Source organism: Prinia subflava, chromosome 2 (assembly GCF_021018805.1).
Source record: "Prinia subflava isolate CZ2003 ecotype Zambia chromosome 2, Cam_Psub_1.2, whole genome shotgun sequence".
Classification (NCBI taxonomy): Eukaryota; Metazoa; Chordata; class Aves; order Passeriformes; family Cisticolidae; genus Prinia; species Prinia subflava.
This window is the reverse complement of record NC_086248.1, coordinates 17,768,129-17,796,042: the sequence shown is the minus strand read 5'-3', so window position 1 is coordinate 17,796,042 and position 27,914 is coordinate 17,768,129. Positions and strand designations below refer to the sequence as shown.

The following is a 27,914-nucleotide window of genomic DNA, read 5'->3' as shown; positions in this document are numbered from 1 at the left end:
AGCCCTGGGAATCCTTACAAAGAGTACCACAGCTCTTTAATCCCACATTGCAGACATTAGAATCAACAGACATTTGCCCTACCTTTGAGGACAGTGATTTTTTAGAAGTTTTATAATATGAACTGGTTTCAACACTAAAATATCAGCTCTTTTCATATCATGGCTTGGATGTTTGATGGCTCTGAGAGCTGAAAGAAGATGGATCTTCTGTGATTAGATGCATCCTTACAAATGGCAGCATTCAATCTAAATAGTCAAGGTTCATAGCATTTCTTATGACACTGTGATTAACTTGTCTGCCTGTCATGCTACATTATTTATTGAATCTGGAATTCTTTATTAGTTAGAATTAATCTGATGGTTATACTCAGCTTCCTCATTTTGTGATCTCATATTCTGCAACTGGTACGTTTATGAAAAAGATAACAAGACTTTTCGCCCTAGATAAAAAATCTGGTGCCATAGTAGGATTTAAATTGAATGCTAATTTTTCTAATGAAAAAACCCTAGACAATGTGTTCCTTCTAGTTGAAAAAGAATTTAAGAATTTTATTATTTTCCTGTGTTTAGTATACTGCCTTCTATTTCTCATCTCACTGACATTATATCACTATATCACTGACATTATTTTATCAAAAATTTCTTTGATTATAATTTAACTTTTGTTGTTCTTTGTTACAATTTTAAACATTTTTTCTAATTTGTGGTGAAAGACTGTTTCTGTGTCTTAGAAACTACTCTAATTAACACTCATGGTGAAGTCTTGCTGCTGTGTGTTGTTGACTAATCTGAACTGATTTTATTATGAAAATATTCCTGCAGCATTGGATAGATATAATTTGTGCATTTTAAAAATGCATATTGCTTTTTTCCATTTTGAATTTTGGTCACAGTGGGAAGAAAACAAAAGTATCAATATTTTTTATGTGTGTTGCAGGACTGTTTAAATTATATTAGGCAAAATGTGCCTTTTTAAAAATTTTTTTTCCTTATTTTTTCAGCTTACTTTTAACTTTTATACCTCACATATAATTCCTCAATTATTATTTTTAATGTCTAAGTAACCAAAGGTGCATGACTTCTGATTGCTCATTTGAATTTCCTAATGAGCATGAATGACTTAATGTAGCTTTGATATAGGAAAAGACGTTTTCAGTTGGTGTGTTCTTATCAAACTTCCTCTTATTAATACATAAGTGACAAATTTAAGTGCCAGAAGAATAGATGTCAGGGTGTGCTACTCTGTAATGTGTGCAGTTTTTAATGTGAAGAAATAAGCACAGGTACCACAGTACAAGTGACAGAACGAGAACATTAGTACAAGTTCTTTGTGAGTGACAGAGCTGTTTATATTTCCTTTTTTTTTTACAATCTGTAATTGAAATTCACTAGTTGTTGACATGGACAGCAAAAGAGTCTACATGTTACAAAATTTATGCTGATGTTTAAATCCATCTTAAAACAGACATCCTTGGGAATTACCATGTTAAACAACAATTTTTTTCTATTGGAATGGTCTCATATTACAGTAGTTGGCAGTATCTTTGCAAATATTTAGGGTATTGCTGGTCATCAGCAGGAATATTTTTTCTTTGGTCCTTGACTTTGTTATCTTAGTAATGGTTTATATTTTGGAAATTGTTTGAGACATCATTATGGCACCATACTGCAGTCTAGTTTTAGACTTCATTTGTTTAACGTTAAGTGTTTCTTTAAAATTTTTGAATAGCGTTAGAAGTCACAAAATATTAAAGTCCTTGGGTTATGGTATTGTGTTTATGAGCAATAATACCTGTATTTTATTAGTTGATGAAGGCCCTGCTTATTTCCTCAGAGGGAAATTATGTGATCAATACTGTAAGCATATCTCCAGCCTAAAATATCCGTTAAATGATAAATTGAGGTAATTATAATAAGAAATACACATGCAGAATGAATCATATTTATAAGTTGTTCACTTAATGGTGGGTAATTCCAATATCACCAAACAGAAAAGTTCCCACATTCATATGTTTGGTAACTTAGGAGATGGAATTGTCTCAGCATCTTGTGGTACTAACATTTAGACTATGTCTGATCTGAAAAAATGTGCTGACTATTTCATGGATCTGAGTGTAATGTTTGACTTAAATGTAGCAGATAAATGAATAATCTGCTTTCTGCTGTTTTTTGAAATTCTATTAGCAATTCTTGGAGCTGCTTGATTTTTATACAAATACTCTAATTGGGTAGCAGTAATGTTAAATTTAGCCTATGTGAAAATGCTTATCATTTTCAATTGTCTGTAACTGAATTGCCATGCATCACAGAATAGAGAATCACAGATATAACGTGTTTAGGAAAAGACAAGTTGGTGTGTTCTATTTTAGGCAAGGTTTCTGAATGACTGTGGAAAAACTGCTGTGTAGGTATTTTACTGATCTGGCAGATACAGGATAATTGTTTAAATACTAGATTTTAAATGAAAATACTCAATGTTTTGTCCAGTCAAAGTATAGTATTTCTGTCCACAACTACACAAATTTTCCTTTCTTTAGAATCCTGAATTTGGAAACAATTCTGACAATTTGTGATCAGAAGCGTTTGTTAGGGTGAAGCCTTGTGAAACAACTTACCCTTGCCAAAATGCCTATTTTTCCTACCCATGTTAAATCTAGTTTCAGTCACATATTTTTTCAGTATGATACTGTGAGTGGAGAGAAACAGTTACCTGCTAGTCCAGTAAAACTTCCCTTCAGATCTGCAAATTTCAGTGTTATAGACCACCATGTTTAAGAGTTTTCTACAGTTGCTTCCTTATGTATTTTCTGTATATTGAGCAGACATATTTATTGAGCAAATCTTTTTATTCCTCCAAAATATGTGAACCATCTGATACTCTTTAGTAAGATGAAGCATGGCTGTAGCCCAACTAGGCTTTCTTCTAAAAGATATGAGATTGCTATAGTGGTTCAAACCACTACTTCTGAAACTTGGATTTCCTTGAACTAAGCATATGAAAGTCTTTAGTCATGATGTTTTTATGTGTTTTTCCTAAAGCAGAAACAATTATGAAAACGTTGTTGGAAGGAACATTGCACTGTACTGGCTTTTCATATCTATTATTAAAAATATTTCATTAGCAACGTAATTATTTAATTCTCAAAGTACATAATTATTTATGTTCTTTCTATGTGTTAAAACTTGCAAGAATAGACTTCACATCTGATCAGAAGCAAGTGGGAAGACATTCAGCTGCTGACTGATGTTGACAAGTGCTACTAGTTCTCTTCTGTCATAGAAAACCATGAGTTAAGAATCCTTTTTGTGAAATAGTCAAGCTCCATTTTAAGAGTAATTTTAAGAAAATGCTTTTACTCTGCTCCTTTGATTCCAGATTTTTATTAATTTAGTGTTTAATAACATGATTTTACATTTTGTCATGGATATGGTGATATAAAATTGTTTTGCTGATAATAAATCCTTTAGTTTTAACAGTATTTCTCATTGTTGTTTCATGGTTTGTATCTTTCTTATTTTATTAAATTTTTTAATAAAAATTTGTAATGGATCAATTGATCAAACACTATTACTGCCAAACTGGAATGCAAATCCATCAAAATATTAAAAATATTTTTAAAAATTGATTTTGTAACTACTGAGATCACTTTTTGAAGTTATTAGACACTTTCTTATGAGTTCCTTGACATAATTTAAATCTAAAACAATCCTCCACAGTTTGCAGTGTCTTGCTGTGCACCCAATTAATGCATTTTGTTTGCAATTCATATTACTGAGGAGGTGGGGAGCACTACAGAAGTAAGATGGAGAATCAAATGCTGGGTCTTCTGTAAAGAGGCAACCTTTGTCTTTGTTCTGAAGGACAAGACAGTTATTAAGTATGAGACACAAGCTCATTTCTTATGTCTTTTGGTTCAACTGCTGTATCAATTTAGTAATTTACTCATACAATGACTTCCATTTGAAAAGATCTGTTCTGCTAGCATTGATTCCTTAGTCAAATATTGTTAGGGTGAATATTTTTCATAAAATGGGGAATAAATGAACTTGTTTGGTGTTACACCGATAAGAAACAGGATTTTCACAAATCCTATTGTTCCCATTCGGATTCAGGAGGTAAAGTCAAGGGCATATGATTATGAATCAGTGCTCTCTAAGAATTAGTAAACAAAGAGATCCTGTCATGTTCTGGTTAAATTTTCTGAGGACTGGGAAAACAGCTCAGTTTATTATGATACTATGATGTGAGGGTTGGATATCATGATGTGCAAAAACACACTGTGACAACAGTGTTTGTTTAGCCTTTAAAAAATGAAGGCTTATGGGTGACACTTCTGCTTTTCAATTACCTAATTGAAAAAGATGGATCCTGGTTGTCAATAGAGATATCTGATTAAAGGAGAAGAGACAATAGACACAAATTGCAATATTAGCAATTCTTATAAGATGTTAGGGCTTTTTAAAAATTGTAAAAAAATGGCCAAAAGTTGCACCAGAGGAGGTTCAGAATAGGTATTAGGGAATATTTCTTCACTGAAAGGGTGATCAGGCATTGGGATAGGCTGTCCAGGGAACTGGTGGAGTCAATGACTCTGGAAGTATTCAAAAAACCTGTGGATGTGGCACATGGGAATATGTGTTTTTTGTTAATGTGGTCATGCTAGGCTAACAATTGAACTAGATGGCTTTAGAGGTCTTTTCCAAACTAAAAGCTTCTATGAATACAAAATAATAGTTACAGTTACAAAATAATAGAAGATGATAAAGAATGACCCATTTTTGTTTCAGCATTTAGAGAATCCAACATATCTTTTGCTTGAAGAGATGCATTCTAAAGGAAATAGCAGGGATTCCCTTTTGCAAGAATGTAGTTTCAGTGAAGAGGCACCTTAGCACCTCATCAGGATCTATCTGTGCTAGAACCCTCGTGAATACAGTAATTTTTGAGGCAGTGAAGGGAGAGGTCCAATATTGGTGATTGCATTGGCGGAGCATTTACCTTTTGTAAGTATTGGGGTGGAAGTGGGCCAGGAACAGGCAGACTCACCATCATAGCCTTTGAAAGCTTGTTAATGTCAGATAAGGCAGTGATTTATACCTGTTGATGTGACACTATCCTGATTCTTTTCTGGTGCAAGTGTCAAAACACCAGATACTTTTTTTTTTTTTTTTTTTTTTTGTCTAGAACACTAACCTTTTAGGGTACACCAAAGAGTTCAGATTATTCAGAAACTGTTAGTATCTCATAGATGGGAGGCAGAGAAGTGAACTCAATTACTGTTTATATGAACAAGGATTTATAAACAAGCATAACTAGCTGCAGCAGCTAGCAATTACAAACCACTTTGACTCTTCCTCTGAGAGGAACCAAATAAACATTGGCTATTACAAATTTTGCATCTAGGAGTAAGAAGGAAAATAGGTGAGCTGAAATTTTTAGTAGACTGGCTTGAGTTTCAAGACTAGTCCAAAGGAGCAGAGACACCCATCCACCCTGTAGTTTCTTTCTTTGTTGTCATATTGCCTACCCATATTGGATATCTACACATACAGTTGTGATGGGAGCTAAAACAGAATTGGAGACAGACTGAAGGGTTCACAAACTGTGCATTGGACTGCCAGCAGTGATACATCCAGTTTGGGAGTCCAAATGAAGAAAAATATGTGATACCAGTCAAACAGGACTAATAAAGACATCAGATGTCTTGGATCAGACAGGGCTGCACTTAATTTTGGTTTTGGTTTTGGTAGGTCTTTATAGAGGCACTTTCAAGCTGGACTGTCTAGTTGTTTGTTTATCAAAAGCATTTAGTTTGGATATTGTATTTGCTATTGATATAGTATATTGTAGTGGTTTCTGAAAAGATTAAGACTTATGATTATGATCTATTGATGAACTCACATTCTGATTTACCAATACCTTTCTGTTTCAAAGCTTTTTTCAGGCAGTATTTTTATTTTATGAAGAGCAACATGCTTTTTTACCTTTTGCAATATTATTTTTATTACCTGCATGAGATGTCATTGCTTCTATAGTGTGATTTGGCATGATATTGTAACTGCTTTCACAGTTACTGAGAGGAGATATCTTTGTCGGATGGCATATATTTAACCTTTATAGTTTGATTGCATTTTTAATTTGATGTGTTTGGCATTTTTGTTCAGCCTACTAAACTTTCCATTTATGAGTAATAATTCTTTTTAGCTTTCCTACTATTTTTTCTTCGGAAAGTCAAGTTTGTTTTTACAGTACTCTTTTATCTATATTGTAATTTGCCATATTGCAAATGTGATTATGAATCATCTAACAAATAAATTTCTGAAATTGTGAATTGTTTGAATTCATTAAAAAATGACAAACTGGGTGTTCATTTATCTATGAATCTTCCCAGTCTTTCTTAATGTATGTCCATCAGCAGTTCATGATACTAACACAACATCATATGTTCTTCCTAAAACAGTTTCCCAAAAAATAAGTTTCACAGAAAACATGAGACCTAAAAAAATTAAACACAGTTACCTGTGGTATAAACAATGGACTGCACAAACATAATTGCCTATTTGTTAGTGCTTAGTTGAATAACTAAAAGACATGATTTACATTGCTTAGAGTTAGATTTAAAATAGCTTATAAGATAATTGTATTCCTCTGGGTTTAGAACAAATGCATAAATAACCTGATTTTTATTATAATAGTATTTTATTTGACTGTGTTATGTGTCATTTGAGTGTATTTTAAAACTGATGTCTAGTTGATCAGTTTATGAAATGAATTCACATAATTATTGAATATTGGTAATTCAAGGTAGTTTGCTCTCTAGCTCTTCAGCCTCTTGTACATAAGAAATGTGAATTTGCACAAGACTTATGGTAGGCAAAATTACTACCACATGGAAGTCTTTCAAGGTTCTAAATCAAGTGACTTGATGGTTTCACGCCATTTGCTAGTGTCTAAATACTTCATGAAAATATTTCACAGCAGTGTCTAGGTACTTCAGAAGACACCCTGCTGATTTAATTAAAATTTCTATGATTTCTTCAAAATTTGACTGTAAAAGGCAACAGTTTCTGCAGTTTCATGATGACATGTATTTTATTGCCACTACTTGGGTGAAATTATGCTGTTGTATTGTGGGAGAACCTGTGCTTAAAAAAATTATGACGTGGAAAAAAATGAGACAAAATGTGTACAGCTGCCTACAGTAACTGCATCAGCTTTACAAGTCTCAAGTATAATTCAGATTTAAATGAGTAGGATTTAGGGTTCTAATTGGAGGTCTATTTTTTAACTTTATAAACCAATCACTTAAAAGTTATTTCGTATATGCCGTTTTAGGGAGGCAACAGCTCATATAGAAGGGAAACCATTAAAATGCATCTAAAATTTAAGTTCCCTGTTAATATAATACCTTATGATGTTATGAATACTTTCACCTGGTTGAATCTCTTCAGTGGGTGGAAGGAAGACTTTATTAGCATTGTTACTTTTATTTAAATTCAGTAAAACAAAGAATGGACCTTCACTGTAACACTTGTCATTCAAAATTATCAAATTAGAATCACAGAATCATAGACAGGTTTCAGCTGGAAGAGACCCTAAAAATCATCTGGTTACAAGGCCCTGACATGGGTAGGGACATCCTCTATAGACCAGGCTGCACAGAGCCCCGTCCAGTCTGATCTTCAACACTTTCAAGGATGGAGAGTCCACAACCTCTCTTTGCAACCATTTCCAGTGCCTCACTACCCTCTCAGTAAAGAATTTCTTCCTCATATCTAATCTAAATCTACCCTCCTTCAGTTAAAGGCCATTCCCCCTTGTTCTATCACTACAGACCCCTGTGAAAAGTCCCTCTCCATCTCTCTCGTAGTCTCTTTAGGTATTGGAAGGTGATCTAAGGTTTCCCCAAAGCCTTCTTCTCTCTAGGCTGACAGCCCCAATTCTCTCAGCCCATCTTCCTGCCAGAGGTGCTCCAGCCCTGTGATCAGCAGTCTCCCTCTGGGCTCGCTCCAACAGCTCCATGTCTGTCTGGAGTTGGGGGTCCCAGAGCTGATGCAGCCCTGCAGGTGGGCTCTCACCAGGGCAGAGCAGAGGGGCAGAATCCCCTCCCTCACCTGCTGGACACTGCTCTGGATGCAGCCCAGGACACAACTGGGCTTCTGGACTGCATTCATGTGTTGCCAGGTCCTGTTGAGATTTTGTCCACAAACATTCCCAAGTCTTTCTCCCCTGGGCTAGTCTTGATCCATTCTACAATTACTTGTAATTACTAAAAGAGGAGAGTGTCCCAGAAATTACTTATAATTTAAATTTTAATTATTTATAGTTTCCCTTTTAGGATTATTATATGTAATTTCCAAAGGAGTTAAGCTAAAGAAGGGGAGAGGTAGTTAAAAAATTAATTTTAAATATACATTTTAAAGATGTGGCTAGGGTATATTTCAGGTATTTTATTAAAAAATACATTGTCAGAGCTATGGAATATTGCAAAAATAGCTGGCAACATAATGAATCTGTTGTAATTTATGCTTGAATTCAGATTATATGGATTTAATTATTTGCATTTTAAGTAAATAAAGGGTAGACAGTTATGAAAATATATGTCTATGATTTAAATCTGAAAATAACTGAGTGTATTTTTCATGTTATTTTTGCATTTATCCTCATCATGAAATTCTCATAGTACTTAGTTTTCTCATGTTGAATTTATTACTTCTCTGACTTGCACTAGAAAAGTAAATGATTTAATGTTCATGTTTAGAAGATGAAAAAAATTTATTTCATTCATTGGGGGTATTTCAGGCTAAAGGAAAAGACTTCCACTTTTAAATTTCTTGCTAAGCTTGTAAGGAAGTCATGGGTAAAATGCACTGATTACAACGTTTCTAGCTTCCTGTTCTCCTGATTTCCTACAGATGTCATGAGATTTATAGAAAAGACTTCAGGCATAAACTCAGAGATTTAGACACTAAGATGAAAATCAAGAAATCAAATCTATTTGGGATGCCACATATTGGAATTAAATTAAAAATTATATATTGTAGTTTCTTTGTTCATTTTGAAGAGTTACACTTGAGATGCTGCATCTAAATAGTGGATACGTTTTGTGTCTTGATCAGCTGGGTGTCCTCAAAACCGAGCCTGTTCAGGCCCCTTTCATAAGGCAACCAGGGCAAGGTGCACATGTATTTTTCAGATTACATGTGTGTGGATCTCATGGTGGCACGGAGCTGGGACATGGCCAGTGAACTCATCTGGACCTGGCTTAGAAGCTGTGACTCATGCCTAGGTCAGAGCATTAGTCATTCTCTGTAGCAATGGCAGTGAAGAGGCTGCTGCCTTGAGCCTGCTCCTGTTGTTGGTTTGTGCTCCTTTGGCTGCCTTTTTAACTCTACTGGCTGAGTCTTTTCATTCAGAGTAGGCTCAATTAAATAGATTAGACAGTTTTCATCACAGCTTTACTAGAATTGCCTTTTTGTAGTGCAGGACTATCCACTGTAATCAGTGCAACTATTGCTGGAGAAGAACATGTAAGGAAATTTCTGGGCTTTGCATAATGGGACTCACAACAGCTGACACATCATGGAATGTTGCATAAACCAGCTAGAGAATGCTAATAAAAGTAGTATACTGGAAATATTGTCACTTTCTTAAAGGTGCTGACAGGAAACCGTGAAATAGTCACCTCTGAGAAATGGAGATTCATGGTGTAATGCTTTCTTCAGAGTCTCTGTCCCATTACCATTTGGGTAAAGGCAGCTGGACCACTCTCCTGTTTTAGAAAACACAAGGAAAGGGCTCAGAGAGAAAGAGAAATATTTTCATAAACTATTTAGCTGTCTAACTGGAAAATGGGACTCCTGAGTTCCTAAACTTTTCTTAACTTAATTGGTTTCAAACCCACAGCAGCCACTTCAATGAAGAGTGATGAGGCCAGAGAGTACCTGAGATCCATCTTTCTGTTACCTGGGGAGAGCTGGGTAATCATGGAGGGAGCTCAGTACTACTTATAAAGGAATTTTTCCTTTAAGGTTGTCAGTCAAAGTTTGATTTCTATGCTGGATTTATCTCATAATTTTTTTAGTTAATAAGTTAATGTAACTGTGCATAAATGTAATTGTTCTCTAAATGTTACTGAGACATTAGTTTTTTTAAACAGTAAGAACTACATGGAAAGTATCTGTCATGTAATAAAAGTTACATTTATTTCTACCTATGTTGGAATTTTATTGGTTATTCTGCTGTTCCTGAATTAAGATGAATGCCATCTGTGGTTCACTTAATATTTTATAGGCTTTTATTACAATCTTTCCTTTTTTTTTTTGTATCATACCTAAATTTATAGCTATATTCTCTAAAATTTCTCTTGATGTGAAAGATCACATTACAAAATAAAGACATAATTTCATGATGAAAAATAATTTATATTTTGCCTTCAATGGGACTTTTGTATCAATCTTTTCTATTATTGTACAATTGGCTTTTGCTCTTTCTTTTTTTTTTTTTTTTGCACTTCTAGTATATATGGAAGTTCCATATGTGTTAATCATAATATTAGATATATCACTGTGCTGATATTACACAAGCTTTGACTATTTGTAATTGTAATCTATTTGGACATTAAATTGCATGGCCTGATGCAATTCTTGCATTGCTAACAACTCACCAGTCTACATCTAGTCACAGCAAGCCTTGCAGTATCACAGAGTCACAGAATCAATTAGGACCACAGAACCAAAAAAGACCTTGGAGATCATCCACTCATCTTTTGAATCCAACCTACGACCTAACACCACCTTATCAACCAGACCATGGCACTGAGTGCCACATCCAGTCTTTTCTCAAAGTAAATGGAAGTTGTAAGGAGTCTGGATTGTTTACAATCCTGATGTGTTCTATTTAGTTCTGATGTTTACTATTGTGGGAGGACCAAAATAGTTTCAGGAATGGGATCTGGAACCCAGAGTGGGAATAACCCCTCACTGATGGGATAGGTAGAGCCACAATCAGAATTTGGGAATGTACTGGCTACGTTGTCCTTCCAACTGAATAGCATGTAAAAATACCACGTAGTCTATATGTTACCTGCATTTTGAAAGGAGCAGTAACGAGTTTTTAATGGTTTCTTCTTTGAAATTGAAAGAATAGATTGTAGTTTTGTATGAAATTATTTAATTTTTTCTAAAATGTACCAATAGGACTTTAACATTTCTTAATGGGATCTATGCATGCTACCTGTAGTTAGTGATTTTACACAGTGACTGAAATATGAGAATGTAGGCATAAGAGCTGCAGTTACTTTCTCACTTTTGCAAAACCAAAATAATTTTAGAAATCAAAGTAAAGAAGATTATGGATGAAATATATCAGAACATTGGTACTGATTACACTAATACAATTGGAAACAAATTATTTTGGCATAATTATTAATATATCAAAACTGTTTAGTCTCTGTTTGGACATTTTCTGTTTATGTTTCATTAGTCAGCAAAGTCAAGTACCAGGAACTTTCCAGTAGGCCTCGAGGAATATCCATACAAAAAAAAGCAGTTGAAAAATGAGAACCAGACTTTTATGGAAAAACGTAAGCCAAGATAACATATAGGTGATGACTTAAGGCAATATAAATAAATTCTGAGATGAAGTGTTGTAGATTTAATATTATTCTGTCTTGTGCTTGTCAGAAATACTCTCTATCTTATACAAATACCCAACCATTTGGGATGACAGAATAAGGTAGAACTGTGAATTTTCTTTAGGATAATGTTTACTGCAGTTTAATGAACCTGTACCTGTGTTTAAATATATGGGTAAACTCTTCTAATGCTAAAATTTTAATATAGAATATTTTTTCTGTATATATTGCACATCTAGATCTCTATAGATCTCAGATATAATATACATAGCCTCTGTTCTGCAGGTATACATTAATGAAAAGAATATACCTAGTACCACCTAGTGCCACTGTACAGCACAACTCAACTTCAAATACCAGAAGTAGTTCATGCTATTAGAAGGTAAAGAACATAAAATTTGTGTTTCATAAATGCCTTTTAAAATAGTTTTGTCAATCTTAATTTTCCTAGATTTCTATTTATCTTGAAGTACTTATTTTCCTCCTTCCAAGACTTAATGTTTTTAGAATGTAAAGAAAAACCATTATGTTTACAATATCCTCTTTGCTATTATCTGCAAAGGTTGAAAGGTATGATGGGCTGCTAAAGTCTGCTGAAACTGTTCAACGCTGGTGCACGGAGATACTGGCATGTATATTTAACAGAAGTCACTTGGCTGATTGACACCAGGGGATCAGCTAATTACATTCTGGTGGAGATAACAAGGTTCCCATAATTTATGTTGGAAAGTCACTGGGAAAGAGAGTGTGATTTTGCTCCTCCCTGGGAAAAAGTCAGGCCAGTTCCTTGGATTGTCTTTGCTCAAGCAGCCAGGTAGGCTAGTTGGATAATGTAGGAGAATATGCTGAGTCTCTACCAGAGAGACTCCTTTAAACTCTTAATAAAATAGTGGAATCAAACCAGGGCCTCTCACCCATGAACTCATACAACTTTTTGTTTGATTGATTTGGTTTTTGAATGTTAATGTCATGGTAGAGAAAAAACAGAACTGTTCATACCAGACCGATGCTCAAAAGTGAGCCTGAGGGAATACTCAGGTTTTCTTTTGCTTCCTTTCTGCCAGGGTTGGAATGTGTTATGCTCAATTTTTGTGTCATGCCAAATGGATGTATATACATTTTTAATAGAACTTTGAGCCCTGTCAGTAAAAAAACCTGAGCTGATTCTATCTATCCTGGCAAATCAGAAATTACATTAGTGATTATTAAGAGCATATAATGTTCCTCAATAAAAACTTTAATAACCAGGATCATGTATAGTTAAAAAAAAAATAGAGAAGACCACGTGAAAAATTATTGCATGTACTGTTTGCTCATGATCATTATGTTAAGTCATTAAATCATTAATTTATTAAATTGATTTATTGTATTAATTCTTTCTTATATGTAGTTTAATTAATAGAGCTTTTGTATGCATAGATTTTTAGTGACTTAGGCATTTTTATAATAGTTACGATAAAGAAACAACTGTTTTATAATTTTACAGCACTATATCTGTGTTTTTTAAAACATAAAAAAATAGCTATTTTATTTTATCTTAAGGCTGTCCTTAGTGTTACTATATTAGATAAGCTGCTCAAACATGTAAGTCAGAGTAGTAGACACTTTAAAAACAGGGGGAAAATGGAAAATGTACAAATCAAGATTCAGTAGTATTTTATCTTTATTTGTGTTTGGACGGGACTGAGACAAAAGATGACTTTTATGTTTCTTTTTTTTACAAAAACGTCTAATTAAATATGCTACTGTCTTCGAATTTCAGCCCAGATGAGAGAGATTGCTGAAGGGCAATGAACTGTCTTCATGTCTGAAATCTCTCACTCAGTTCATCTGTCAGGTCAAACCTGTTTTGACAGTGAAATCTTTATTTTTGTATTTTAAAGGGGACTCAAAGCTTGTGAAAGGTGCCAGACTGACAGTACAGAAAGGTGAAGTCATCTGTTTATTCACGGAAGAAATGCTGCTCATCAAGTAACATCAGCACTTAAGTTTTTATTTAAAAGTTCACACAAGCTTTAGCACTAAACTACAGTTGCTTCATAATTGATTTTGCAGGTCATAATTTTAAAAACCATGGCAAAGTCCAGAAGATAGTTACATGCTACAAGTAAAAACAGCACCAGGTTTATCAACTTTTATAACTTAGTTTCCTACTTTAGTAATTTGTGTGTATGAATCTGTTTTCAACCTGTTTACATTTGACTACCCATTGTGTAAGGTCAATTGAGATCATGTGCTGCCATTTTATATCCATCTAGTTTGCCACTGGATCTTTTTGAGATTATCTGTACCACAGTAACCTATTGCAAGATAACTGCAGAGCTGGACAGCAATATATTACACTTGATGGTAAAGTAGGAAAAGATGGAACATAAAAAGAGAGGAAGAATGAGAAAGAAGGAAAGTATAACAAGCTTATAATTCAGTAAAGCTTGGGATAAGCAGATGTAGAATATAGAAATGGAAACAGAGCTGAAGAATTCAGAAAAGGAAACAAAGACACTAGACAAAAAGAAATAGAAACACATAAAGAATAAAGAATATTAAATATGAATATGAGGGCACAATAAATATTTATGTAAAAATGTGTTCATTTTTGCAGTATGCTTGCTATACACAATTATGATGCTCATTTTTCTTTATTGCAGCCATGGGGCTATATCAATATTTTTCTTTGCTTGGAGAACCAATATGCACAAGATCAATCTTTCAGAAAAGCGATTTTGCATTGCTAGAATGTTATATCTTTACTTTTAATATTTTTCTCGGAATGTATAAATGTACTGAGTAGTTTCCAAATATATATATATATTATTAATTTAATTAATAAAATTCTTGTACTTTTCTTGAAGTATTGCAGCATTCTTCTCAAACAAAGCCTTATAGTTAAATTTTATTTCTTTGCCTCTTATCCTTTTTTATTCAATGTGTTTGATGAATGTTTGTGTGTAAACCCTTTTTTATCAAATTCCAACACATTTGCACTTGACTTTGAAAAGTAAAACTTCTGTATTTTCATAGATAAGGGTTTATTACTCTATTTGAAGGGAAATTAAGCATTTGGACAGTGCATCAAAGACTATTGCTTATTGTCCTCTGTTAGTCAAAATACAGCTGCAATGACTGCCTGTTAAAGGATATGAAGTGGATGTGGCCCAGCATATTCAGCCTATGTGTCAGGAGCAGAACAAGAAAGACCTAGTGATTTGTTAAAAGCCTAAAAAAATGCAGAAAATATGTTCTCTGTGTTTTCATTGGTGAAGATGCTTGTTTAAGCTAAATTTTTAAAAAGATTGAAAATTACATTACAATGCTTTGCTTCTTTAAAATAGGTATTTTCTCAATAATCTTATAAGATAAATGTTAGTCTTTAGTGGGATAAGGTTATAATGGTTTTAGTATTGTAATTGTGATACTTTTGTTCCCAACGCTTCTTGTAATTCATTTTCATACAACAACAGTAATTTTGATTTGGCTAAATTATTTATAAGAGCTGAATGTCTTTGTGAATATGAAATTAGCATAATTCATTATTTTACTACTTTAAGCCAGATCCTCCAGCTCTTATTTAAGTAAAAACCTTGCTGAAGTGTATACCTATGCCCGAAGCAGAGTTTTGACTTGAATAAGACCTTGAGATCAGCTATTTTGTTGAATAATACATATATAATATTTTGTTTCGTAAGTTAAAGAATTAGTATTTATTTCCTTGTATATCGCCACTAAATATAATTTAAAATTAAGCAAAAAAACCCTTAAGACTAATTTAATGATAAAAGTTAGAATGAAACTAGAGTGAAGAAAGTTTTAATGACTAGTATACAAATTCTGCAAGGAAGAGCTAAATTGGTTTTTATGTGTGTAAGTTCCACCTGAGAATGTGCAAGCAGAAATTACAGCACATACCAGCAGTACTGTGACTGATGTTGGATTTCCTTGTTTTTTAAAAGTGTTTGCCTGTTTTAAATGCAAGCTGGATTTATCATGCAGAATGTGAAGCATTTTGCATTTGATTCTGAACATGAAACCATTTAATATAGTTTTTGATTAACGCGTGGAATGGTGAGGTTTTTTGCTTAGTTCTGATGTGGCTGAAATTTCAATGAACCATTTACTTAGGATATTGGTATGATTAAATGATGATGGGAGTCCTGTAGGATTCAGTAATCAAATTTTTGTCATTATTATGGGAGCAACTCATGAAATGCTAACATCATTAAATCAGTTTCAACTGAAAATTTAAATCCATTTGACTGAACTAGTATATACAAACAACACTTTTCCCTTTAGTGACCAAAAATGAAAATGCAATACAACCACACAGATTTTTTTGTGAACACGTATGGAAGCCATTGAAATAAGTCTCTATATGTATGTCTTTTTATCAGAATGTATTTATTTCCATTCTATCTTAAATAGTAATTTGTTTTTTACAAACTTGACTTAGAATTGACTCATTCTTTAACAGTGTTGGAAGAGAAAAAGCACTTCTTAGGAGTCATGAGATGAATTGCCTGGCAGAAAATTTGGCTTTACCAAAAATAGTGTGCGCTTTATAATTGACTTTAGTAAGTTTAATAAAATTGTACCACATACATGTTTTATGATATAAAGATTAATCTGAAAAGCATAGCTGCTACATCAGAATATCTCTGTCATTAATCATTTGTCTGTGTTATTTATGCTTAAAAGAAAGCCTGCACTGATTCTATCTATGTACACTTAAGTCAATGAATTGAGAAAAAGATGCAGGTCTAATTTTAAAGGCAGCCCTGTCACTGTTTTGACTATATGAACATGAATATACCCACAGCAAATGAATGTTGAGACTGGAGCCTGGGAAGGGCTATGCCACTTGATGCTGAGGCAATTTAATGGTTTAATCAATGACTTGAAAAAATTAGTCAGGATTCACAAAGATTTATGATCATAATTATAGCATGTACTTTTTAAGCATGGTGTTATTTAGTCACATTTTTAATTTCAGCATGGTCACTTAAGCTTCCTGTAGGATGCATGTGGAAGATAGGGAATCTCAGACTGTGATCTCCAAAAGCCTGAATTCCAGGTGTGTGTTATCTGAACTGATAGGGCAAGATGGGTGTTGCAAGTCCTAGCCCTTAGTATGAATGGATTTAAACTCAGGCTTTATTACATTATCCTAAGATACTGAGCTGTGGGAGCTGGTCATGGGTCTCTTCCATTTGCTTTTAACTGAAATTATATTCTCATTGTATGATTAAGTAAATGCCCACTGCAGCAGGAAATACAATGTAATGGTCCCTCAAACTGGGAACTGACTACTGGACACCAAGACAGTCTTCTATTTGATGTCTCTGCCTGTAGACCACCACACCTACCACTATTGCTACAAGATGAACTTACTGGGATTGCATTTTCTGTCAGGAGAAAAGGCAAAGCCAATTACGCTGTCTCTTGTACTTAGAACATAGATTCCAGAAAAACTTGAGTCTGGATCTCAAACTCAAATCCAAAGATAGAATTTGGCATTCTCTATTAGTGTGGTGTAAGTGTGCATATTCATGCACAAATGCAGATATAACCATACCTATTTATAGCAAAAATTTCAGAAATGATTCAGCATATCCAGACATACATTACTAGCACTTCAGTTAGTGTATTTCTGTAACTCTTAGAAAAAGTGGTAGGAATGGGATAGAAATAATTAAAACCCTTTAAAAAATGTATGAGTTACTTGAAAGAATTTGCAATTGGAGCAGTTGCCTATGTGAAAGTAAATATTATTTATTCATGCATTTTCAATGGGTAAAATTCCAAGTGAAACCAACGTTGAAAATGCTGATAATGGGATTTCAATTAAATATTCAGTGGATTAACTGTTATACAGTTTTTGGCATAGGTTGAAGGGGATACTCTGTCTCTGAGGATATTCAGGAAAAGTTTTAATTATAAACACAGCTACTGTTTTCTGAACAGAAGAATTACGGGTAGCAGCCTAAAAGAAGTACTGCAAATTTGGGGTAAATAAATGCATATTGAAGTGTAAGCATAAGTTCATCTAGAAAAAAGTAGTACAGAAAGTGCTATTACATATCCAGCATAAGAAAACCTGGACTATTGTTAGGAGCATATACTTAGTAAGGAACACCTTTAGGATACAGTTTTTTCTTGCTTTGTAGGCTGTCTGTGGGGGTACTGACATATTTGGAATTTTAAGGCTCCCAACCTGTGCATCTGTAGGAAAGCCTGTGAGAAAAATTGCACATGGGATAAATACAATGTCATACTTATGAACAGTAATATGCAGAGCAATAAGTGGTTTAATCATAATATTTTATGTGAAAAATGTCGAAAATATATAACAAAATCTAATGCGACTAAAAATCACACTTTTGTAGTAGAGAGAGTGAGTATCAGTTGACCATTTCTCTTTTTCAATCAGGAACTGGATAATTTTGGGTTCAAAATTTTATAATTTTTTCCAATAATTTGATTTTTCTTTTTCAGTCAGAACATAAATTAAAAATACTGAAATTAGTATTGAGACAAAAAATCTTGTCCTACTTATATCTAGTAATTGGAAGCTAAAATAATGACATGGTAAGGGAGCTTTTGTATTTTGACAATGACTTTAAAAATATGGTATCCTTTAATTCTGTTTTTACCATCACTGTCTGAACTCAGGGACGACTTTTCTCATTTTACCTTGTATGAGGTAGACAGTATTGGTGGGAGGAGGTGAGAGCTTCTGTTGATGATCTATGAGTAATAATCAAATGTGGGCCATTTTTATGATTGTACTATTTCTGCATTACCAATTAGCATGAAGATATAATATTTTATTTATATATATATATATATTCTCACTTCTAGCAGATAATAAGCAAACATGACCTGGTAAAATAGGAACTCTATTGATTAAGATTAAGGCAGGTCAGCTTTGCTAGTATATGTCAGACCCATTTCCAGCGAGGCTTTCCCTGTGTTTTAGTGTAAGGTTGAGGACCACACCATTCCTTGTGGAACCCCCATGATCCATGTCAGGGAGTTGCCACCAGTGCTTTCCAGGACCCTCCCATGCTGTCTGTACTTCACAGTGTTGCTTCTCCAGCAGGGTCAGGGTGGTTGAAGTCCCCCACAAGAACCAGCACCTGTGACTGAGAGGCTGCTCTGAGATGCCTCATCCCCTCCCTCCTCCTGACCAGGAACCTGTAGCAAACACCCGTAACAGTGTCACCCTTGCTACTGTGCCTTTTATCCCAACTCATAAGCTCTCAATTTTCTCATCATCCACCCCAAGAGCCTGATATATTCCAAGTACTGTCTCACATGGAGGACAGCTCCACCACTGTGCTTTCCCAGTTTATCTTTCCCAAACAGCTTGCAGCTGTTCATGACAACATTCCAGTCGTGAGCTGTCCCACAATGTCTCTATAATTGTAAGGAGGTCAAAGCCCTGCACACAGATCTCTAGTTCCTCCTGTTTGTTCCCCATGCTGTGTGTATTTGTGTACATGGACTTTATAGGAATATTTGATTATGTCAAAATCCCAATGAGGGTACAAAGGGATGCCCCACAGTCCATTCTTGCTGTTATGCCTCTGGGTACTTGTGCTCACTGGAGGTGTCCTTTCTTTAAGCCTCATTTTCCTACTTGGGTGGTTGCAACAGATCTCCCCTTCCCATACTTCATGTCTGTCAAGCCTGGCTATGTCCCTCTCCCCCTTCAAATCTAGCTAAAACTCTCTCAATGAGCCCTGCAAAGTCCAGAGCTAAGATCTTTTTTCCCTTTGAGACACATGGACCCTGTTTGTTGCCGTCAGGCTCAGTGTCATATATACTGACCCGTAATCAAACCCCCCAAATTCTGCTGATAACATCAGTCTCAAGGCCAGGTGTTACTCTGCATGATTTCCCTGTTTCTTGCCCCATCATTACCTGCAACTGGCAGGACAGAAGAGAACACAGCTTGTGCTCCAGATCCCAAGGTCCTGAGGTCCCTCTTGATCGTCTTCTGCACTCTTCTGAGGCCTTCATCAGTACCCAGGGAAAACCAGTAGTATGTGATAATGACTGGACCACACCAGGCTGGGACATTCTTCTATGTTCAGGGCAAGCAGGTGCCACACAAAGGAAGCTCATTGCAGTCTGTGATCTTTTAACAAGGTAAAAGTTACCAAAGGACCACACACTGCTGACCAGAAGCCAGGTTTGATTTTTCAGAACACTGAAACCCATTTTTTTTTATTGTGATCTTTACCCGCAAAGTGAACGGTTGGCATCTGCTTATCATCCGGGGGCCAAAACTTAACCTTAGCAGTTTGGCATATAACACTTGCTCCATTTGCTCAAGTGATTTTAACTCTTTGTCCTCCAGGTCATACACTCAGGTTCTCAGCATCTTGCTGCATTAATACTGGACATTGTCCTAAGTTATCTACTAAAGTGTTATTAACTGTTAATGAGAACCAACTGAAATCTTAATATATGGGCCATTATTACATATGCATTGATAAGATTCCACCTGCTGGACTTCAATCTTGTCTGGCTTGTGGCCATAATGCTCTTGCACATCAGTCACCTGAATCAGATCAAATGGGGTCATTTTCTGTTTGTGGTTCCCTGCTCCACCTCAAGGCTTTATAGTGGATCTAGCATCATTTGGCAGGGAATTTGAAAGAAATAAGGAAGAGCTTTCCCCTAGTTCATTACTACAAGGGTCATCTCCTATCTTTCTGTCCTATTCTTCAAGGAATATAATTAGGTTTCTAATTTGTACAATTCTCTTAAGGGTCCTTTCTACCTTTTCTTCCCATTACAAAAATAGTGAAAGATACAGTTTAATATAGAATGAACCTGTGGAAGGCTGTACAAAAAAACCCCTTATGATCAGTAAGAAAAGACACATAAATGTTCCAAAGAAATACCTGAAGATCTATCAAGTAAAAAAAAAATCTAAAATATTTTGGATAAAGCACTGCAGACATGTACTATCAAGAAGTTGGACTATGTTTTTCTCTTACCTGCAGTGAGGTTATTTGCTTCCTGTTAGTAGCTTGCACCTCTGCAAACAGATATTCACCTTCATTCATTGCATATACAATATCACTTGGGCAGAGCTTGTCTCCTGACCATGTTGCTCAACTATCAGAATACATTTTCAGACAACCAAGCAAATGAAATGCACCTGCTTGGTGTTCTGAGTCTAATGAACAGATTGTAAACTGTATCCGAGAAGCCGTGTTAACAAACCACCACCTGCTAAAACATCACTGTAAGATAAAGTACCTCAGAAAATTCAGTTCAATTATAAATCTGATTGATTTCATCCACACAGGTGCATTCAGTCTGAATCAGTACATGAAGAACACAGTTTACACTTTGGTGAACACTTACCCTTTTGGTAACTAAATTGTTCTACTTTCTGGTATGGCATCTAAAGTTTGGTCAACTTTAAGTAAGCTGAACAGCTGAGAAACATTTTTATGCATACTTCTTGAGCCATGTATTTTTTTAATAAAATATGTTCATATCTAAAAATTTAATTTAACAAAAAAAGTACCAAAGTGTATTTCTCTCTATATATATATGAACTTCTAGTTAACTTTAGTACAAAGATAAAATTTCAGTAAAACCTTTAATAAATTATTATTTAATTCCTGTTAATGTTATGGGTTATGGGACTTTAAAAGAGGTCAAAAATTGTTCCAGTGCACACAGTACATGTCTTTTGTGTCTGTTGAAATCCCTTCTTGGGGGTTTACTGCTTTGAGTGAACAGCCTGTAGTTCCCTGTGTCCTCCTGGATGCCCTTTTTGAAGTAGAGATGTAGCTCAAGATTCTGGTTCAGGCTGTTACATATTAATGCAATTAGTCAAAGTTGTAGCACTGTAATTTTAATTATTTTCATGTAAGGAAGTAACCCAATGGGTGGTATAACTTGCAGACTGATTAAATGATAGGGAGAAGAAGTGTTTTAGGTTCTACTTCTGAAGTTTATAGCTTCTTTCATTGAGAAATATGTAGCACCATATGTTCAGTTTAAGTTCTGATGTAGTAGATTTTATTCAAACCCATTTAAAACATAAACCAAAGAATACATTTGGAATTTTGTACATGAGTGCTCCTATCAGGTGTGGGTTTTTGTTTTTTGGTTGTTTTTTTTTTTTTTTTTACAATAATAGTAAGTGCAGACAGGTCAACAGGGCACTTTATTCCTCTTTCATGTGCAGATGAGTATTTCTAAAAAAGTATCCAATATTCAGTTCTAAGATAACAGGTAGCAGGTTGATAATTCAAAGTGCTGAGGGTTTTAAATTTAGGAGCTTGAAAGAAGTTTGTATTGTCTGTTCTAGGAAGGGCTGGATAGTACATTTCTTGGTCACAATATTTGTATTAGACACACCCCTAACTGCAGCAAGGCTTATACAACCAGAAGCCTATGGTGCTTTTTTTTTTCAGATGCAGTTCACACTGATTTCACAAATTAAGTAAGTTAATAGCAATATAGGGTATTCTGCTGATTTAAATTAGTTACACTAAAACTCTTTTCAGCATTAAAAACTACCTAAAAGTCACACTTTCATCTGATTATCAAGTCTGACAAAATATCTCATCTAGATCCCAGCAAAAAAAGTGATTTGTTTCGAATGCCCTTTCAGATTTAATATAGGTTATCTTCCTAAGTGTTGATAATTATATAACTAAATCAGATAGGTATTTGGATGCCACAGATATTGGAAAAATAGCTAAGTGATCAGTGAAGCTCATGAAAGGTCTGATTACATTGACATTTCCGTTGACTTTTTTGTATTTTGAAAGTTTGAATTAGCTGTGATGTTATTTAAATACCGTCTAATTTTACAGTGGTGCAAAAAAACCCCAACTGAAGTAAAAAAAAAAAAGGATATTATTCCTTTTTTCTTTTTTCTTCTTGTTGCATGGCCGAAATGCACTGCACTTCTATTTTCATTGCCACTTCTTTCTGGATAGTGTAGGTCAGTTTGATAACATGAATGTGCATTTGCTATGGTGCAATGTAGCTATGAAATATGCTGGGTGCAAAAGAAGTTGTTTCAGTCTTTTTCTGAGAGGTTTTGTTGTGCAGAGAAATCAACAGCAGCCTGGGATACCAAGAGTGATTAACAATTCCAAATCTATATTAAGACGTTGGGCAACTTTTTATAAGACCCAATTAATGAAGTATTAGTCTTACTCAGAATATGGACTTTATCTACAGGAGTTGTCAATGAGATCAGAATCAGGCACAGTGCTGCTTTTCCCAATGTCAAAGTCTTTTATATGCATTCTATTTTCTTTTTCAAACATAAAAATCACTAGTGAAAGGTTTAATGTCGTCCAGAAAATTTATTTTTTGCATGATGTATTTATTATTTTCATAACAGAAGCCATATTTCTTTTGTGAACACATTAGTAAAAGACATAAGGAGATAAATCTCTCATGGGATTGATTTAATCTGGCAAACTTCCATGTGTCTCCTTTGTGTATAGAAGGAACTGGGCCAAGCACCTTAGTCTAACTTTGATAAGGCCCAGTTTAGGCTGCAGTGTTACTACTTCTTCACTTCTAAAGGCTGAAATCAGGAAACAATTTGAGCATGGAGCATTAGTTCTTTCATAACTGTGTATTATGTACATTTGCTATATAGTGTAGAACAGCTCCATGTCTCCATTTTAAGATATGGGTTGGGCTAGTTACATACAGAATCACTTTATTTTGGATAGCTGCAGCAGATCATATGAATTATCTTTTGTAATACTAAATGTGGCAGAACTCCATGCTTTTTATTTAATAATTTGTGAGATCTGCATCCCCCTTATTTGTTGAAATATTTTGGATGATGTTTTTATGGTGCTTAAAAACCATTTTGAATCTATAGATTCTGAGTCTATTGTGTTTTTATCTACAGGATGTGGCTCAATCTTCTTGACATTTCCATTGGGTATGATCCAGTTCTATCACTCTAGCCAGTACTAGTGGTGTTTAAGACCCTTGTTTAACAGTTCAAAACTTGTGCTTGACTCTGAGGTGCTGGAGTTGAAATAAATATATTTGAAGTGAGATTCTGAATCATAGCCTGATTTATGTAGGTTTCCAAGTACCACAGCCACATCACATTACATTTATATCAGTCTTTTAATATTTTGTGTATATTCTTTGTAATTCATACTGTAGCAGTGGACACTGCTAATTCTTTTCTTATATGTGCAAACTGATAATAAATTTTGATCTTTTATTGGTAACATTGTTAATGAAGCAGTGAAATGAAGTACAAATATAAACATTCATATGGAAAATGTTGTTAATTGTATTGAACTTCTGTAAATATAATGCAAATTTCTAGTGAAAATATCTCTTGTTATTTTAAATGCTTAATTCAACCTCAAATTTATTTACACCATGTGTAAATATACAGATTCTGTACACAGGTGTTTTGTGCAGATAGACCTGTAAAAAGAAACCTTTTGTTTTGTTTTAAAACTGTTCGGTAACTTTTAATGATAGGCAAGTCTAAACTGATTTTATGTCATATATTTTTACACTGAAAACTATAACTTGTAACATTTAATGATTTTTATCATATTCATACATTTATTTATAAAGTCAAAAGCTTAAAATTTCCCTCATAAGTAAAAATATTATTTTGTTTCTTTTGAGAGATAACTTGCTGGGGTTTTTTATTTAGCTAATACCTTCAGTATAATTTTTCCAATATTGGGATTACCTTTACCTTACCTATTTTGTAATCAGTGTGAGATTACCTTATACTGCTTTACTCCTTTACTTGTTCTTGGGAATTACTATTTTTACTACTTTCAGGGTTTTTAAGAACTTTGCCAAGGAAAACTTAAGCTAATATCTATTTATGAGGAAATGGAGACATATGATATATATGTGAACACCTATTTACTATACAGTGGTTGGTGGATAGATCTCATGGAAATAGGTTATACAGATGAGTAAAATATGTATAAGATACATGTTTGCATGTATCTTACATCCCTTCTCTGGCATGTGCTTTCAGGCTCATTCCACATTATTCCCATGAAGTTCTGCTTTATTAAGTCTCCAGAGTTCAATGAAAATATTGTGTATCTTTGCAAAAAAGTCATTAGAACTTCTGAGTTGGTACTTCTATCATTTTTCTGTAGTTCTCAATAGTAGTTTTAGCTCCTTGACATAGCTCCTTTGTACATCTCATTTATTTTTAAGTACTGGCAACCTGTGATGGAGAATTCTGTTGTCACTGCACTGTCCCTTTGCCATCATGTCTTCCAGAATCTGAACAGGCCATCAGTTCAACAACACATGTACATTCTTGATTTCCACCACTATTAGTGACTGTCGCCCTGGTCTTCCTGAGTATTTCTAAGGCTTTTGCATTGTTCATAAGATGGAGTCAGTTTTTTAGTTTCTGCACAATATTAGGAGTCAGTTTTTCAGTTTCTCATGCCTTGAAACATGAACAAACCTTCTTGTTTCTGTTCACTGTCTTTTGTTTACATATTTCTAGCCTGAAAATAATATTGGTTGACAGCTGGTCTGGCTAGTGGGGTGAAGGGGTAGTAACAACCAGACCCACAAATGTATAAAACTAAAGAAATAAACAGGCTCGCACTCGTTTTGGGGAGCAGCTTGCACTGCAGACCTCTCGCCTCTGCGTTGTCATTTCTCGTGTCGGTTGTCACAAGTGACCACTCGCAAGATTTTAATGTAGCCTTGTATGATGAATTGTTTCTGAGTATATTATGGCCCTTCCTTGTTGTTGTTTAAATTTATGGGGGGGTCCCCGGGGAGTGCCCCCCGGAGACCCCCGGGGTCTTTTGGGGTCGTGGTGTTCCCGCGCTGGCAGGCAAGGAGACTCAGATGCCGGTGGGATGCTGATGAGGTGAGGGTTTATTCACTGAGGGAGAGGGAAAGGGGAGGGGGGAGGGGGAAGGGGGGGAGAGGAGAGAGGAGCGTCCGGACGCCTCCAGGGGTAGAGGGGCAAGAGGGGCAGAGCCTTCTGCCTTAGCATTCTTATCACAGAGGTTCAAAGGGGCGCGGTAACATTCTCCAGCCAATGAGGTTACAGATACACGATACTGCAGGGAGGATACAGACTTGGGATAAACCATACATTTTCCAAGGGTGAGCCAGAGCAAACCATTTCCATAAAATGCAATCCCACAAGTCACCCTTTTTTTTCTTTAAAATGTGAGAAGAGAAATATGACATATGACAATTAACAATTTAAAAAATGAAACAGTAATTACAGTTTTGCAGCATGAAACCAAATACAATTGCAGTAAGGATTATGTTATAAGGTGAACAGTTGATCTGACCTTGTAATTGCAGTAGATGGGTTATGTGAGTTTATATTGCAAGATTTGAAACAAGTTAACAAATTTGTTTGAGCCTTTCCAGCGTGACTGGCCTAATAGTGTCTAGCCTTTTCCAACTGGCTTTTCAGACCACCACAGCCCCCAGCTTAGGCTGAGGCGCTGACCTCTGCTCCCATTCCAGGGACAGGAAAACACGTGGAGTTCCCCGGGCTCCACACACGGCCTCAGATTCTCACCCACGGATCTGAGCCAAATCACTCCTTTCACTTTCCAACTGGTTCAACCGAAAGGACCTACACTCTGCATGCAATTGTTTACATTCGTCCATATGTACCCACTGGGGATTTTTTTCGTCCATACTTGCACCAGAAATGTCAGAGACCTAACAAAAGACCCCCAGTTTTAGGTCATCAAAAGAAAAACAAAAGAAAAAAACTACAAAAACCGTCAAATACTTTCTCAGACACTCTATCAGGTTATCAATCACCCTCAGAACTAACTGAGGACAGTATAAACCCAAAAAGCATTATCGATGCAATAGTCTACTACTGATTCGCGCTTTACAAGAAGACAATCTAAAAACTGCTTCCCTTGGATCCACACTTGTGACCTGAAAAGGCCTCTGCTTTCTAAATTAGAAAACAGGGGAATCTGCAATATGAACACACACAAAACTAGAATGGCATAATTGTAAAAACTACTTCATGGGGATGGGAAGGAAATGGAGGGGTTTGGGACACCCTGCTGTTTGGCCAGAACAGCAAGGGACAGGGGCAGAAAAACAGGGAAAGGGAATCAAAGTAGCATTAACAATTATACAAGGCTGTAAAACTGGTATTACAAATTCACTTTAGCTTTGGGGTTTGGTTTCTTAGCGTTTACCTTGTGGGACTTGAAAAGCGGAAGATGGGACTGAGAGCACGTGGCCATGGTGGCCATGCGGTCACAGCGCAGCACGTGGTGTTAGCTGTGCCATGCCGGGTTTAGCAGGAAAGGGTTAACTCTCGGGGGTTTGTTAAGGGAAAGGGGGTTAGGGAGAAGGAGCAGCGAGGGGAGGAGGGGGTAAGGGTAAGGAAGGAGGTTACACAATTTACAAAACCAAGTTTTGGAAGGTGCGGGCTTGGGCACAACTGAAGACTGCTTTTTCCTTCTCTGATGGCCGTCTGGCTGAGTTCCTTTCGCTGCTGTCCAGGGCTGCTTCGCCGCTGTTGCCGGGCGGGGGGAGGGCCGCTTGTCCGCGCGGCTTCTCCCGGTGCTGGGGCCCGCGCGCGCTGCGGCGGGGCTGGGACCACGTGTTGGCTCCGCCGGGACTGCCCCGCGCTGCAGCCGCGCCAAGCCGGGGCCGCTCCTCCGCCGGGGCCGCTCCGCCGCCGGTTCGCCGCCCGCGCCGCGGCTGCCGCGGGCCAGAGGGTGCCTCGCCGCTGCCGCGCAGCCCGCGCCGCCGAGCCGAGGCGGGCCGGGGCCGAGCCGCAGCCACGCGCCGCAGCCACACGCCGCTGCAGCGGTCCCGCCGCACCGGGGCTCACGCTGGAGCCGCGCCGCCCGGGCCGCGCCGCCCGGCGGGCTGCGCAGCCCACGCAGCGCCGAGGCGGGCCGGGGCCCCAAGGGGCTGGGACCCGGGCCCGCGCCGGGCTGGTCGGCGGTGGTGGGACAGCCGCGTGGTGGCTCACGAGGTCTCTGCGTGGTGGGGGAGGGGCCGCCCCGGGCCGCGATGGCCCAGAACGGCCGCTCCACCGGAGACGGCACCGAAACGGAGTTACCATGGTCCATCTTATCTCAGGGTCGCTGATGCTGTTGCCCCACGTTGGGCACCATCTGTTGTTGTTTAAATTTATGGGGGGGTCCCCGGGGAGTGCCCCCCGGAGACCCCCGGGGTCTTTTGGGGTCGTGGTGTTCCCGCGCTGGCAGGCAAGGAGACTCAGATGCCGGTGAGATGCTGATGAGGTGAGGG

General features: G+C 36.4%; 1 protein-coding gene across 1 annotated transcript in view; it reads right to left on the bottom strand.

Annotated features, from left to right (window-relative positions):
- ADI1 (acireductone dioxygenase 1) overlaps window positions 1-25,485 on the bottom strand; it is a 132,577-nt gene extending 107,092 nt beyond the window's left edge. Inside the window, exon 1 of the mRNA XM_063389197.1 lies at window positions 25,480-25,485. The gene's annotated coding sequence lies outside the window, so the exon portion shown is untranslated. The remainder of the gene's footprint in view (window positions 1-25,479) is intronic.
- Between the last annotated feature and the right edge of the window lie 2,429 nt (window positions 25,486-27,914).